The sequence below is a fragment of the Pteropus alecto genome, unplaced genomic scaffold (assembly GCF_000325575.1).
Source record: "Pteropus alecto unplaced genomic scaffold, ASM32557v1 scaffold121, whole genome shotgun sequence".
Taxonomy (NCBI): Eukaryota; Metazoa; Chordata; class Mammalia; order Chiroptera; family Pteropodidae; genus Pteropus; species Pteropus alecto.
In genome coordinates this window covers 5,960,084-5,973,034 of record NW_006434369.1, presented here as the reverse complement: position 1 = coordinate 5,973,034, position 12,951 = coordinate 5,960,084, and the positions used below count along the sequence as shown (strand labels likewise).

The 12,951-nt window shown below is 39.0% G+C and overlaps 1 pseudogene; it reads left to right on the top strand.

The window, feature by feature from the left end:
* The first annotated feature begins 2,375 nt into the window (after nt 1–2,375).
* Nucleotides 2,376–2,493, top strand: LOC112477717 (annotated as a pseudogene).
* Nucleotides 2,494–12,951: the final 10,458 nt, after the last annotated feature.

Genomic DNA, 12,951 nt, shown 5'->3' with positions numbered 1-12,951 from the left:
AAGAGTTGCTCCCTGAGATGAAGCGTCATGGTGTACAAAGGAGGATGGTTCTTCAGTTCTCCCAAGCACTCTACTCCAGCTTCACCCAGGGGGGTTGCTTCGCTTGAGCCATCAAGCATTTTTACAGCCTTATTATAGGGATCTAGATCTTCTATGCTTTTTTTTGGGGGGAGGGTAAATGCTTAAGTATTTACTTTCAGTTGTCCCCTCTGTATGCCTTAGAGGGGTTTTAGGATTTTTGTTTCTATATTTTTGATCATGTTTTCCACTCCCACTTGGGCATTTTGGATGCTGGTCAGCTTGAGGGTTTTCTAGGATGTCGGGAAACCTAGATGACCTTATTGGGTGCAATACTAGCTAAGTAAAAGCTAGAAACCTACACTGTCACTTTACTGAGATTCCTGAGTATACTTTTCATATTGCCTTAATGTAGCAGTAATGTGTTTATGCATTTGTTTCTTTGCACAGACATTTTGTCAGATAGTAAAACTCTACTTTTTTATGGCACATATTAGCATATAAGCCTTTATTCCAAGAGGTATTTATTTTTTCACTTGTAAAAAAATAATGTTTTCACATAAAGAACTCTGTTATATCCTAGAGGACTTCTGTCTTTTATATTCAGGATAATAAAGACTTTAAAGCAAACGTGGGTGTTTGTATCAAAGTTACTGTTATTTAAACCAGTTCAATAAGTCATTTTAAAAAGAGCATCGATAACATCATAGTTGATATCTAATTTGGTCCTATATGGAAAATTTGAAAATGTTTAAGATACTGACCCTAATCAAGGGGAACATTCATCCAGTTATTCATTCTATGTTTTTTGGTTATAGCATTAGAATGTGTATGAAAATAGGGCAATATATATATATAAACAGATGAAAAAGTAAAAATTGAGGAAAGGACTGGAAGGTATTAGAGAAGGAAGGGAATGGCAAATTAACAATTTGCCATTGTAAATTAACAATTTAAACCCAAGCGATGCTACTAGTTAGCTGCCTTGTCAGAACAGGTGAGTACCTGTCTAGGTTCTAGAGCAATAATGGTCTCAGAGTACAGAATCTTGGACTATATTCCCCTGGGCCATGGATCAGTACTGATCTGTGGTCTGTTAGGAACTGTGCCGCACAGCAGGAGGTGAGTGGTGGGCAAGCCAGCGAAGCTTCATCTGTATTTGCAAACACTCCCCAATGTGTTAGCATCATCTGTATTTGCAAGCACTCCCCGGTGTGTTAGCTAGCATCACCGCCTCAGCTCCACCTCAGATCATCAAGCATTAGATTCTCAGGAGCACTGGCCCCTGGTGCCAAAAAGACGGGGATTCGCTATTCTATAGGACAACTAGCCTTCTACTGCTAGGTCCTAACTGCTCTCTAAGTGTGACATCTCTGGACAATAGGAATTTTTCAGCTCTGTTATAATCTTTTAAGACCACCATCATATATATCTGTGGTCTGTTGTTGACCAAAACGTCATTATGTCACATGTGACTGTATCCCTATACAAGTTACCTCATTTGTTCATTCAACACATTATTGAGCACCTACTAAGTTATTGAATGTTGGAAATTTAACAATGATTATGACACGAATGATACAGGATGCCTGTGTCATGTACTTAGACTGTAACATACACTATTTTCTCTATATAGAGAAGTTAAATAACATTCAAAATCATAGAATATTAGCACTAGAGGAGATCTTAAATGTGTTAGATTTTAAATGCTAGCCAAGTGGATGGGTGAGTGGATAGATGGATGGATGATGGATAGATGGATGGATGGATGGATGGATAGATGGGTGGATGACAGGACAACAAATGAATAAGATAACATGTTCACCCCAATAGACCGTGGACTTCTCAAACTCAGTGACTAACATGAAAACCACTATCTTACTAGGTAGTATAATAGAACTATAAGGAAAATGGTATGGTGGCAAAGAAGATGATGTTAATTCTGCTTATGGAATGAGGATAAGGGTGCTTGACAATGGAGCTTTGAGCTGAGCGCTGATATTCTAGTTAGATTTTACCAGGTGGATAAAAAGTGTAAGGCACATGCAGGTCTCGAATGCAGTTTGGTGGGGCTGGACAATCCTCTGCTATCAAGAAAGTGGTAAGAAATTAGACTCACAGGCAATATGGTTAGAGTTATCATCATTGGGGACCTTGAATTCCAAGTTTAATTTGGACTTCGTTCTCCCCTGCCAAAGGAACTTTGGGGACAGGAGAGGCAATCAGATCTGGTTTTTGCTCAGAGAATTCCTACCACAGAGGAAAAGATATTTAAGAGCATGAAGAGAACAGAGACAGGAAACTCAATTTTGATCTGTTGACATGAAAAGTATGAAACATTTAAAAACTTCAGAAGTGTCTACGGCCATGCACCCTGAACAAGCCCGATCCCATCTGATCTCGGAAGCTAAGCAGGGTCGGGCCCGGTTAGTACTTGGATGGGAGACCACCTAGGAAGACCAGGTGCTATAGGCGTAAAAAATAAAAAATAAGGCATTGTAAGATGACAAAGTCCTTAACAATCTGTGAGGTCAACCAAGGGTTGCCTCGCCTAAAAAAAATAAAAACTTTAAAAGTACCATCAGTGATACATAGAAGTAATATAAAAATTCTGCTTCTAGGTTGAAACAGATAGTCCTTAGTAGAAAGACAAACAGATGGGAGCAAGTCATGGGAGTAGGAAGGAAATTGAGTTTGGTTTTGGCCATGATGCATTTCAGATACATGGTAACTGGCAAACCTGGCGTCAGTTGAAAACGTGTTGGAACCTCCAGAGGATGATAAAGGTAAAGAGAAGCATTTGGTAACTGTCATATTTAATTAGTATTTGAAGACACAACACTAAAGAAATCTATAGGAGAGCATTAAAGGGGGAAGAAAATAAAACTGAAGATGGAACCCTGAAATGACCTACATCTAAAGTGGACTGTGACACTATCAAGGAGTCTGAGAAAACAAAGGATTAAGAAAAATCAAGAGACTGAAAGCTAAGTCAGGAGACAACTTCAAATAGCCAGGTCAGCTATGTCAAAGACTACAGCAGAGTCAAGGAGTGTGAGTACCAAGAAAGGGCCATAAGGTGTGACAAGATTAGGAAGCCCTAGGTTCTAAGAAAGAGTGGGTGCATTATGAAAAGTGAAGGGGGTACTACAAAGATGCCAGGTTATAGTGAGCTGAGTACAAATGTGAGACAGGATGTGGCAGTGATCAGTGAGAGTCAATGTGTTTGTGGTGAGGTACAGTAAATCAAGATGGTATCATAAGAAGAGGCAGGGTCAAGAGAAGCATTTCGGTTTTGTATTTTCAGTGGGAGGGCATGGATGGGCATGGAGGAGAGAGCCATGGAGAAGGTGATTCAAAAGATATAGCAGAGAATATATGGAGAGTCTGAACCTTTGGAACTCTAGAGAGACTGAAGCCTCAAGAGGCTGTTCTGCCAAAAGGCACAATTTATGAGACTTGAACAAAAGCATTCTTTAATCTTTTTATTAAGTGTTACGAAAATTAGTGCGCAAGCTAGGAATGTTTTCCCCCATCCTACCCCGACCCAATGTGTCTACTCTATGTCCTGCCACAGATGGGAGCACCGATATAATGCTGGTGAATTCTGAGGTTGTCCTTTTAACCTCTGCCATTGAACACTGAGGATCAGAAGCCCCATGAGTGACTACTCATGGGTAAAATATGAACTCTTCCAAGGAAAACTAGAGAAAAAAATACCCCGTAGAACAGATGTTTGGACAAATTTCCAAACAGAAGCCTAGGGAAAGCATATACGAGTCACTGCGAGTATGCCTGAGGAAGGAGGGGTGCAAAGGATACTCTCATGGTCAACTAGGAAGGCCCGGTTTTTAATGTAGTTTTACCGAGCAATGGAAAAAGCAGCTTAGATGGAATTTGAGCACAGTCAAAATTTAAGACAAAATGCAACCATATTTGTCTTTCTCATTGCTCATCATATTTAGTGTCTTTTCACAGAAATCCTAAAACACTGCAAATTACTTTTATTCATATTTGCAGAGTCTCCTTGAAATTGTTTAAAAACTGTAAGGTATTAAAGAGTTAGCCCTATGCCTTTTAAAAACAAAACTATGTCAGGACCACACAAATTACACAGATTTAACACATCAGCCACTTGCTTGAAGAAAAAATTCACTTCAACAAAAGCTAAACATCTGCTATTCATAAAGCTTGAGCTGATGCTAAAAGAAAAACTCATAGGCATGAGTATCAACGAGCGATTCTGGTTGAGAAGGAAATTCCTATACAAATTTCTGAAACAAAAATATAAATAGTTCTAAGAAAAAAAATAATACATAAATGTATATACATATGTGTGTGCATATATAGACATCTATTACAAATAGATACAGATAATACATATATAATATATACATATATATGTGTTCTTGTAATTTTCCATTATAGACCCTGTTTATAAATATTTAGAGAATGTGAAGTCAGGAAATCACTGGATTGGGAGAATTAGGGAAGGCTTTCAGAAGTAGATAAGTTGTTCTTTGTCTTGAAGTAAGTACAGTTTGGATTGTCAGGAAGAAAACAGAGCATGAGAATGCAGAAGAACCCACAGATGAGAAGCAAAGTATACGAGTGAAAAGATAGAAAGTAGAGGCAGTTCATAGAGACTTGACTGCCTGCATAAAGGTTTTGAGTTTTATTTGATGAGTATGTAAAAGCTACAGTAAGGTCTTTCTTCATCTATCGATTCACCCACTTTTATTCATTAAGCTGGGCATTGATTTATTAACCAGCGGATATTTATTAAGCACTTAATATATATCAGGCTCTCTGTTAGGGCTGGAGCAGTGGTTCTCAACCAGTGACAATTTTCTACCCCAGGAGACATGGGGCAATGTCTGGAGACAGTTTTTACCTGTTTCACTGAGGGCAGGGTACTCCTGGCATTTAATGAGTAGAAGCCAGGAATGATGTTAAACATCCTACAATGCACAGGACAGCTCCCAACACAACATTTCCAGCCCCAGGATGTCAGTATTTCTGCTGTTGAGAAACTCTGGGATAGAGGGTACAGATATCCAAGATTACATTCCTACTCTCTCTGAATTGCTAGGGGCAGTAGACACTGTAAACTTATATTTCAGTCTACTAAGCTCCACAATGAAGCAGATACTGGGTACTATGGCAGACCAGAAAAAGATATCACTAACTTTGCTTGGGGTTGAAAATTTTTCTGGAATAAAGTCACATTGGTGAAAAGTCTAAAGAGATGAGTAGAGGCTTCCCCCGACAGGATAGACGGGTGGAAAAAGAGCATTCAAAATGTGGCTTATTGGGGACCAGCGGACAGTTTGGCATGATGGAATACAGAGTATGTGGTAGGATGAGTTAGAGTGGAATGATGAGAGATGGAGGTGGGAGGTTCGGTTGGGTCCATATTCCAGGAGGGTGCTACGGGCCCTGCCAATCTCTACCCCAGCCCCACGTGATACAAAGGTCAGTGTCTACACAGGTCGTGAAAGGGAACTAGAAGAAGCTGTGTTCCACAATTCTGTTCATGGCATTATTGTCTGTAGATTTTATTTCTTCCTCTGGGCTCTAGTAAGCCTGTGTCCTCTGAGTTTTGGGTAAAGTTAATAGCAAAATAAAACTCTTGCTAATAATTTGCCCTAGAGATGGGAGCTGTCAGATCGTCATTCAGAATTTAAAAGCTCATCTCAATATTCTTTCAGATGAAGAAAATGGCAAGATAAAATATAGCAGAGCTTATTAGTAACATCTTACCCATTTTTTCCCTAAATGGTTAGAACATGCCGCCTTTCCCTGCTTTTTCCATCAATGTTTCTGTTATTAAAGTAGTGTATTTTTCAGTTCTAAATCCTAGGAGGATTTTCCCTATGAATTTAACATGACTGAGGAAACTTGCTCCAGGGTAAAACTTTGCTGCAAATTATCTAACAGAGACTAGGCTTCTTAATAAAGAGACCAAAAATGGATCACAGCCTTTTTGTAGCTTCAAATGTGAAGATGCCTTTCTCCTTCACCTCCAATTTCATGATTATGTCTAATGGAGATAGGCCAGCTTTATAAAATGATTGCATGCAGTAAATATCCTTTGTGTTCAGAATTGGAGGCTGCTGCTGATACAAGTCAGGAGAGTATATATGTGTGAGAGTTAGGGAGCAGAGGGGAGAGAGCAAGAGAGCAAGAGAGCAAAGAGAGAGAGTGTGTGTCAAGGCAAAGCTACCATATCTAAGCTTCTCAAAAGGCCACCCTATACATGCAGTTAAATGCTCATAGGTGTATGACACTCTTAGAGCCAGGCAGTGCTTTCTGAAATGACAGGTTATCTGTTCAAGCCCAAGTCCCTACAAATGTATAACTATGACTTTCCTGGGTTTTAGTTATTACATAAGCTCTATCAAAAGCAAATATAACTTACATGAATGAACCAATTATACTAGAAAAGGAAACTTAGAGCAGAATTATAAATCTTTCTTAGTGTCCCCTATTCTATTATTCCTCCTCTTTGCAGGAGAAAGTGTAAGGTGTACCCCTACAATCTAGTTTGTGGGAGCCATGATTCTCACCTCCATTTCAGTAATTGATTCTAGAAAGCTTTTCCAGAACTCTTCATATTGTCCCTATGTTTCAAAGCTCTTTTTCCTTTTGAGAGGAAACCCTGCTTCCCCTCTCCCTTTCACTATTTAACTTAAATTTACTTACAGTGCTGTTAAAAAGGAAACAAGAGGTCCCTAATGCAGTTACTTGTGCTAAGCTCTTCTTCTGCAAAGGAAGACTTCATTGCAGTTTCAGCCTTTCCTGGGAATGGGACCTTTAACTAGTCAATCTGGAATTACATGGTCAGCATTAGTGAGGTAATTGGCCTAATAGTTCCCACTCTGCCCGCAAAGAAGATGACCTTGCCTGAAATAATCCACCCATTGCTAGAAACTTTTTTTTGCCCTTTCTGCCTATAAAAGCTTTCCATTTTGTACAGCTTCTGAGAGCGTCTTTCTATCTGCTAGATGGGATGCCGCCCAATTAGATCTTTAAATTTAGTCAGTTGAAATTTATTTTAAAACAGTATTTAAGAATCTTTGGAAGGGCCCCTTAGCACGAGAATTAATAAAGGTCCAGCACTAGATGCTAGGCCATTCTAATGGCTTTACAGAAATTAACTCACTTCGCCCTCACAACATGTCTATGAAGTAGGTACTCTTTTTTTTCAATTTTTAAAAAAATTATTTAAATTAGTTTCAAGTACACAGTACATTGGTTAGACATCTATAAAGCTCGTAAAATGATCCCCCCACTTGCTCCCTCCTTCCCCTGGCCCTCCACCTAGCCATCATATTAATGCTAACTGCATTCCCCATGCCATGCTCCCCATCCCTGTGACCAACTATCAACTACTAATTTGTACTTCTTTAACCTTTCACCCCATTCTCTCAGCCCCTAACATCCCTCTCCTCTGTCCGTCACCAAATTTTCCACTATATTTGTGAGTCTGTTTTTGATAAGTTTATTCTTTTTGTTCCTTAAATTCTACATGTAAATGAAATCATATGGTATTTATCTTTCTCTGTCTGATTTATTTCACTCAGCATAATAACCTCTAGTCCATTGTATATATGAACCATAACTTCTTTATCCAGTCATCTGTAGACAAGCATTTAGGTTGCTTCCATATCCTGGCTATTGTAAGTTGTGCTGCCATGAACATAGGGGTGCATAGATCTTTACGAATGATCGTTTTGGTTTTCTTTGGATAGATACCCAGAAATGCAATTGCTGAGTCAAAAGGTGTATCCATTTTTAATTTTTTGAGAAACCTCCATACTGTTTTCCATAGTGGCTATACCACTTTGCAATCCCACCAACAATGTATGAGAGTTCTCTTTTCTCTGCATCCTTGCCAACACTTGTTATTTTTTGATTTATTGATGATAGCCATTCTGACAGGTGTGAAGTGATATCTCATTGTGGTTTTATTTGCATTTCTCTGATTAGTGACCTTGAGCATCTTTTCATATGTATATTAGCCATCTGTATTTCCTCTTTGGAGAAATATCTGTTCAGGTCTTCTGCCCATTTTTTAATTGGATTGTTTTTGTTTTTGTTTTTGTTTTCTGTTGAGTTGTATAAGTTCTTTATATGTTTTGGATATTAATCCCTTTTCGGATGTATCATTAGCAAATATCTTCTCCCAAATGGTTGTCTTTTTGTTTTGTTGATGGTTTCCTTTGCTGTGCAAAAATGTTTTAGTTTGATGTAATCCCATTTGTTTATTTTTTCTTTTGTTTCTCTGAAGTAAGTACTCTTAATGGCCTCATTTATAGATGAGGACCTGAAGCACGGAAAGATGAAGTAGCTTCTCAAGATCACAGAGATAGAAAGAGGTAGAACCAGGAGTCAAGCTGTGATATTGTGATTTACAATAAGAAATATATATTTGGTCTTTGTCTCTGTTTGGCTAAGAGCTCCTAAAACTCCTGGAATTTCCTAAGAGATGAAAGTAATAAAGATGTCTTGTTATGTTAATGAGTGACTTTTAGACTGTACCTAAGGATGGGGCTGGTTGCCTGGTGAGCCAACCATTGGTTAGAGAGTTGGAAATTTCAGTCCCCCATACTTTGGGTAGAAAAGAAGGACTAGAGATTGAATCAATCACCAATAATTAATCATCATTTCTATGTAATGAAACCTTCATATAAACTTAAAGAGATGGGGTTTGGAGAACTTCCGCATTGGTGAATACATGGAGGTACTGGGATAGTGGCAAGCTCAGAGAGCATGGAAGCTCCGTGCCCTTTCCCCATACCTTGCCCTATGTATCTCTTCCCTTTGCCTGTTCCTGAGTTATATTCTTTTATAATAAGCTGGTAATCTAATAAGTAAAATGTTTCTCAGAATTTTGTGAGCCAGCCACTCTAGTAAATTAATTGAACCTAGAGAGGAGGTTATGGGAGCCTCTGGTTTACAGCCAGTATGTCAGAAGTGCAGGTCACAGCCTAGTCTTGGACCGGAGTCTGAAGTTGTGGGTGGGAGGGCAGTCTTGTAGGACTGAACCCTTAATCTGTGGAATCTGATGCTCTCTCTGGGTAGATGGTGTCAGAATTGAGCTGAATTCTCAGACACTCAGCTGGTGTCTGAGAATTGCTTGGTGTTATATGGGAACTAGCCCCCACCATACACACACACTGGAATTGGTACCGGAATCAATTTACAAATACAGGCCATTGGAGCTGTTAAGCTCCACCTAACCCTGCTTTAAAATTACACATAGCCTCAGATGGTTTCATGCAGAACATCTGAAGGGATACAATGGCAAATAAACTGTTTTGTTTGTTTTTGTTTTGTTTCTAAGCAGTGTGATTAACGGCCCAAATTCTCTCTAGGAGAAAGTCCCCTTGAGTTTGAGGATTGCAAGAATTCTCACTATAGTTCTTATACTGCCCCTTCGAAGCAGCCCAATTCCACCCCATGAAGCAATTTTACAATATATATTTTTTAACTACTATGTGTTTTTCAGGGGGTGAAAAAAACCCCAACTTAAATAAATAGTGACAAAGTATACAGGTAGAGCCAAATGTATTAGGATTGGGGGATTTCCAGCACTGCATTTTTCACTGACGAAAAATGTCCTCAAAAATTACTGAAGGACTTAAGTCTTGGAAAGACTTTGCACTTTCAAAGTATCAATGTTAATACCCATTTCTTTACCAGCCCTCTTCAAATGGCTTCAAATTTCAACTACTAATTCCTGGGGAGAGAACAAGAGCCTGGGCTGCTTAGTCTTTGAGTTGGAGGGGAGAATGTATGTGCATCACATTTCTTTCTGTAACCAATAAGGTAGACTCTCCAAAGACAGCCCTGTTCCAGGCCCACACCCACTGGGAAACAGGCCAAAATACTAGAGCCAACTCCACACAGTATTTCTGACAAATGGATTCTTCACTCAAGATTTCGAGGAAAGATGGAGAAAGAGTCACATTAAACATTTTGCTGGCAAAAATGTCTTAAACACTTGTGCAAGCAACTCTGTTTCTCCTTTCCCGACACTATAAACACCAACAAAGGGAGCAGGCGGAAATGAGCCTAATAAACATAGGGAGGGAAAATGTGGAAGAAGAGAAAGAACAAAGAAATGGAAAATGCTCGTCTTTAAACTTAGGTGAACCAAATATCTTTGTTGGCTGAGTTAGCAAAGAGGACTATCATCTGGGGAATGATAGTAAATGAACTTATAAAATTGAAGTATTTACTTCTTCTCTTTAGGGCTCTGTATTACTTATGAACCATGAGGGTAAATTGCAATGTCAGGAGAGTGAAGATGGTGAAATTCATTTCTTTCCAAAACTTATCTGTTCGTCTATGTGCAATTTATCAAGAGAAGGCAGAAGCCACACCTCTTACTACAGGCATACCTTATTTTGTTGTGCTTTGCTTTATTGCACTTCACAGATGTTGCATTTTTTACAAATTGAAGGCTAGACCCTCCACTAATTAAAAGATTATGACTTGCTTTATTGCAATACTCTCTTTATTGCAGTGGTTTGGAACTAAAACTGCGTTATCTCCGAGATACGCTTATATAAGCCTTCACTGAAGCTTGGTACAAGAAATCATTAAGAGTTATTGATAGGTCTCAGGTTTTCAGCTCCCCAGTTGCACGACTAAAGCTATAAAAGGAAAGCTGTGAACCTGTTGGAGCCTTAATTTACTGCCCTCGAACTTAAATGTCAGTGCCTTGAGAAAAATCACATTTGAATGTAAACGTCTAGCTACATTCTAGTAATTCTGAAATCATCTGAGTAATAAGACAATGCCACCTGATTTTTAAGGGAAACCAAAGACTCTCCTTTTCTCAACGCCTCTAGGTGCCAGCCAACAGGGCCAGCACCACCCTAGGTGTCTCCCTGCACCTAGATACAGCATCCAGCTGACACATTACTATCTGATGCATTGCCATCTATAAACGTATCTGCTCAGAGCACTCGCCACATAAAACACTCAATAACTCCCCATTACATGCAAAACTCAAATAATACCCCTTAGCAGTCAAAATCCTCCATCACTTGGCCTCCACATCCTCTTCAATACTAGGTTCCTGTTCCACCTATAATCTCACCCACTGTTGAGGGTGGAGTAAACTATTCAGCTCTTCTGAATGAGCTTTCCATTCCCTCTCCTCAGTCCCGGATTTTTGCTGAAATGTTTCATAATGACTGGGGAGCTTTCCTTCCTTCCCTTCCTGCACCGTGGCTGTATTCAGCTGGCCTAAACTTTCTTTAGGATCCAGTTTAAATCTCACTACTTGCACAAATTCTTCCATGAATCTCCCCTCCTCTGTCAAAAATGAACTTCATCCTTCATTATAACCCAAAGCACCTTGCTCCAACACATAGATAGCATCAGAGGGTGTTTGTTCATTTTTAATACATATTCCTAGATTACAGTAGTTACTGCATAGCACTTATCATTATCTATCATAGTATACATTGACTTATTTATTTCTTTACTGTCTGTCTCCCCCACCAGAAAGTACAGGGATTTTGTCTTCTTTGTTCATTGCTGTATCACCCTTGCTTAGAACAGTGACTAGCAAAGAGTAGGTACTAAATAAATATTTGGTGAATGATTCGTGGACGTCTAGAGGTCTCAGACTGTACTGTTCACAGTGACTGGCAAGGTGCTTTGTACATGTTTCTTGAATTTAACCAATGGAAGAACCAGCCACCTGGAACTGGCCCTGTATATCTCTTCTGCTTTGAAAAGAAGATATGAATTTAACTGCAATTACTCAGCTCTGGTGCTGTAAAGCAGGCAGACATGATGGAGGGTGAGATTCTCACAGGAAAAGTCTAGGTTAAACTTGTATGGGTAACTCTAATTGCTAAATCTAGTTAGAAAGAAGAAATCAGTTCAATTAAGAATCCTTCTTGTAAAAGAACCAAATAAGAAGCTGCTGGGCAAAATTTTTCATTTCTCATTCACTTCAATCAGCTTCCTCAGAGAAAGTGGCAAGATAACAGGACTTAGCAAGAGTGTTTGATTGGGCCAAAAGCTATGTTCCCATGACTACAGAAACCAAAAAGGAAGGAAAACCTGGTCTTTGGCCACTAAGTTTCTCTTTGACATATGCTTGAGAGGGAGTTGCCTTGTCACCTCTCCTGAGTTCTTAAGGATTATTGCTGTGAAAGATCAGCCTCTCAGGCTTGACTTTTTTGCCAATATGCTTCCAATTGGGAGGGCTAATCCTCCTAATTAAGCAAAAGCACGCACATTCCCCACTGAAGCAAGCAACAACAGAATTCACCTCTATTGCTGAAACACTTACATTGTCATCATTCATATGGTCTGAAAAAATTTTTCCCCTTAATATTGGCAATTTTTAATGTGTTTATATCATCATCTTCTGCAGTACCTTAAGTGTCACAGGGCCTCCTTGTCTTTTTCTGAGAAATCTGACAAAAATATATTACAATAAATACGATGATATGAATATCCATAAAAATCACCAACATCAATTCCAACAGAATGTATTAAAAATTTATATGCATGTCTGTGTGCACGTGAAAGTGTATTTAGAAGGAAGGTGGTAACTTTAGTGTCAGCTCGGTCAAGATTCTAGGTAAGCTCTGTCACTTTGTAACAGTGTGAATTAAGGCAAGCTATATGAATTCTCTAAACTTTGATTTTCTCATCTGTAAAATAGGGGTAAAAATAATAACTGTCCACAGTTATTTTGTGGAGATTGAGTGAGATAATGCTTGTATAGCACTTAGCAATGCACCTAGAACATAGTAACCACTCCATAAGTGATGAATGAATAAATTAATAAACTACCAGACATCCTTCAAACTGCTCCAGACCTGCCACATCTCTGAGACAATAGGACTTTTCTCATCCCCTAAACAATTAAGTCCTGAGACTACTGTTTACAGCTGT